Source organism: Lepus europaeus, chromosome 3 (genome assembly GCF_033115175.1).
Source record: "Lepus europaeus isolate LE1 chromosome 3, mLepTim1.pri, whole genome shotgun sequence".
Taxonomy (NCBI): domain Eukaryota; kingdom Metazoa; phylum Chordata; class Mammalia; order Lagomorpha; family Leporidae; genus Lepus; species Lepus europaeus.
Window position 1 is genome coordinate 37,304,888 of NC_084829.1, and position 4,158 is coordinate 37,309,045.

Consider the following 4,158-nt stretch of genomic DNA (forward strand, 5'->3'; position numbering starts at 1 on the left):
GGATCTTGAATTACACAAGGACCCAATTTCTACATCAGACTGTGGCAACCTTTGAGTGGACCCCAAGGGGCTTTCTTCCCTACAACTCGCTTCTCCTTCATCTGTGAGAGCCCCTGTCCGGGCATTTACCAAGTCATAATCCGTTCTGCAGGTAACGGGGCTGAGGCCACCAAGTGCCCCGGAGGGTACTCCGCCACTTTAACACACGGCTTCTCGGTGCCTCCTCCTCCACCCGCTGCAGGAACACGGTGCTGAAAGGGACCACAGTGACGGCTCAGATTGCCTCTATCTGGAGGTAGGAGCCATCCGCCTTGTGTGGGGGAAAGCTATGTTGACGTATTCTGGAGCCACGATCCAAAAATAAACCAAGCCGAGGACTTCCAGAGGGCTTGGTGGCCAGGCTGTGCTGCCGTGTCAGCTGGAGCCCAGGTCCAGCTATTTCTGCAAATGCGCCTCAACCTTTTTCTGCTGGAGAATCCGTTTTCCTTCATTCTGCAGTGCCTCAAAGCACAGCACAAGGTGCTAGGCAGGCACACAGAGGGCGGTAAGACGTGGTCTTTGCTCTCTGAGCTCAGCCCTGTGGAGGCAGCAGCCAGGCTGCTGATGGGCTGGGACGGAGGCCGGAGCGCTTGGCGTTAACAATAATAGCTGGCCATGTTCTGGGTGTTTCCTAAGTGCCGGTTCCTATGCTAAATACCTGTGCTAGCTCGTTTCTCCTTTACAGTAGCCCTAGGAGGTTAGGACCATTATCGCCATCTTGTAGTTGAGGAAACTAAGCTACGTGTTCAAGTTCACATTACTGCTAAGTGGCGAGGCTGGGACTTGCACCGCAGTGTGGCTGCAGGACCTGCTTCCTTCCATGTCGTAATCGCTGAAGCCATTTCCCCACACGTCCCGCAGCGCTGACAGCCCGCACTTTTATCTTTACCCACTGTGGCCTACACCGGGATCCCAGTGCCAAGCCCCATGTCTGACATCCACGCCGTACTGATGCATCTTTGGTTTTTTGTGGTTTTTTTTTTTTTTTTTTTTTTTTTTAGATTTATTTCATTTGAAAGGCAAAGTGATGGAGAGAGAGGGAAAACAAAAAACAAAGTGGGAAACAGAGGGAGATCTTCAATCTGCTGGTTTACTCCCCAAATGTTCACAACAGCCAGGTGTGGGCCAGGCTGAAGTCAGAAGCCAGGAACTCCATTTGGGTCTCCCACATGGGTGGCAGGGGCCCAAACACTTGAGCTGTCATCATCTGCCTCCCCAGGTGTATCAGCAGAAGCTACTTTGGAAGCGGAGGACCTGGGACTTAAACTGGCACTGTGACACGGGCCATGGGTACCCCACGCAGTGGCTTAACCCTTTGAAGCATGACACCCCTACCCCATGGGGATACTGTTTCTTAAAACTCAATCCTAGCAGCCAAAGCCAGGAGCCTTTAAAGCTTACTGTGCTCTGCATCTCTTTTCTTCCAGGGTCGCTGGGACGGGGCAGAGAGCACTGCTCCAGAAGCAAACCAGGTTGTGATTCTGACTGCCCCGTGCTCTTAGAACTCACTACCCAAAGCGTGGTGCCTGGACCAGCAGTCGCCATGCCCCGGGACCTGCTTAGAAAGGCAGGATCTGCCTGAAAGCTGATGCCGGCGTTGCTTTCGCGAGAGGCTCCTCGGTGATTCCCGAGCACTGTCAAGGGTGAGAAACCCTGGCCCAAGGCCCCTGGGGGCCACACACCTTCAGAGTCTTGGTGCGCCAAACAGCTCATACCCACCCCGGGGCTGCTTGTCTGACGGCCCCTCACTGGCTTGTTTCTTCCCAACCTCACGCCTTCTCTACAGTCTAGAATCTTCCTCCCCTCCCACCAAGCCTGTACCTCTCGTCGCCGGGTCAGCCCCTAGTAGGGCTGCACCTGTCTCCATCACCTTCCATCTGGCCTCCTACTAAGCTGCCCTTGCCTAAAGTTTTCTTTCCTAAATTACTTTTTTGAAAGACAATCGAGGGAGAGCAAGCGAGCTATTGGCCCCACCCCCTGGTTCACTCCCCAAATCCCCACAGAGGCCGGAGCTGGGTTAAAGTGGAAGCCAGGAGCTGGGCATTCAATCCAGGTTTTAAATGTGGGTGGCAGGAACCCAATTACTTGCGTCACCATCACTGTCTCCCAGGGACTGCAGTGGCAGTCCTCAAGTGAGGAGCAGGAGCCAGGTATGGAGCTCAGGTACTCAGTGGGAGATGCAGCCATCCAAACAGCCAGGTACACCCCGCATTTATGAGCCTTGCCTAATGACACCCTGAGGGGGTGTGGATGCTCATGTGGCAAAAAATTAAGCAGGATTCCTTTTAAATAAGCTCAGCTTATATGGAAATGGGACCACTTTCTACGTCTCTGGTTAACTGGCAGAACCACTAGAAATGTGAATAAGCCGGGGCCACCTCCTTTACGGAACTGGCCACGCCCCATGTGACTGCCCTGGCAGGTGTCTGCTGCACCTCTCCAGGAGCGAGGAGCTGGCCCTGCGTGTGCACAGAACCTTCTTAACTTGAACTTAGCAATGGTGTTTCTGCCGCGTCCGTGCCCTGGATGAAACTGGGTGTGCATTGTGATTCTGGGAGGCTGCTGGAAATTGTCTATTTCCTGCTCTTAGAAGTGGATCCAATTATATCCACCCAGGCTAAAAGAAATGTACTTCTGTCTCCCCAGACTCTGGAACGTGACTTTGCACACCAAGACCATCGCTGGGAAGTCACAATGCCATTTGCAGTTGGTTGATGGATTTTGCTTCTTCGTTGTTGAGAGGACAAAGAAACATGGAGGAAGAGGTTAAAGATGGGGGAGGCATGGGGAAAAGACATTTGTTTGGCCATTCCATAAGGGACAATACCATTTCCAAAATTCAGAGTGGTAAGGACCAAAAAGCTACGGCGAACCCCCACCGCCGCCCCCCAAGGAGCTTCCAGCTAAAGAAAGCAAACAGCACAACCTGTATGAGTCTTTAAAAGTTCACGGACATGAATATTATGAAAAAACTACATGTGGGTTTCAAAAACATTTACACCAAAAGCCCCATGTTTTAGCTGCATTTTCCACAAACTTGACAGCCCCTCAGGCAGCTTCTGGTGCTGCAGGAATGTGTGGGTGGGTCTCCTGTGGCCCGGTTCAGGGCTCGCCTGCAGTAACCCGTCACTCAGGACCAGCAAGTGCTGTCACTTCACTTCTTTCTTGGGTTCTGCTTTTTTTTTTTTTTTTTTTTTTTTTTTTTTGATAGGCAGAGTGGACAGTGAGAGAGAGAGAGAAACAGAGAGAAAGGTCTTCCTTTACCACTGGTTCACCCCCCAATGGCCGCTGCGGCCGGCGCTCTGCACTAATTCAAGCCAGGAGCCAAGTGCTTCCTCCTGGTCTCCTATGCAGGTGGAGGGCCCAAGCACTTGAGCCATCCTCCTCTGCACTCCTGGGCCACAGCAGAGAGCAGGCCTGGAAGAGGGGCAACCAGGACAGAATCCAGCGCCTCAACTGGGACTAGAACCTGGTGTGTCGGCACCGCAGGTGGAGGATTAGCCTATTGAGACGCGGCGCTGGCCTTGGGTTCTGCTTTGTAAAGTCCCAGCTGCTCCTTGAATGGAAGAGGCCCAGTGGAGAGCCACAAACTTACAACGATGTGAGATCTTGAAAACAGGAGCTCTGTAATACTACCTGGGATGGTAGGGAATAAAATGGCTGTTAGAACCTGCATTTTCTTAAAGCTTGATTTTATGTGAAAGGGAGAGAAAGAGAGAAAACAAATGAACATGAGAGAGCTCTTCCATCCATTGGTTTACTCCCTTAAATGGCCACAGCAATCGGTTGGGCCAGGCTGAAACCAAGAGTCAGAAACTCCATGTAAGTCTCCCATGGGTGTCAGGGCCCAAGCACTGAGGCACCTTTTGCTGCCTTCCCAGGTGCGTTAGCAGGAAGCTGGACGGGGAGCAGAGCAGCTGGCCTGCACTGGTGCTCTGACGCAGGATGCCCATGTCGCAGGCAGTGGCCCAGCCCACTGGGCCACAAGGCTGGTCCTTCACACATTTAAAATCAGCCCACAGTAATGATTTCAACCATCAGTGGCACTTATTTTGGAAGTTTCTATGTACTACAAGGTACATATTCCTTGTCCCTCCCTATTTCTCCCCTCAAAATCCA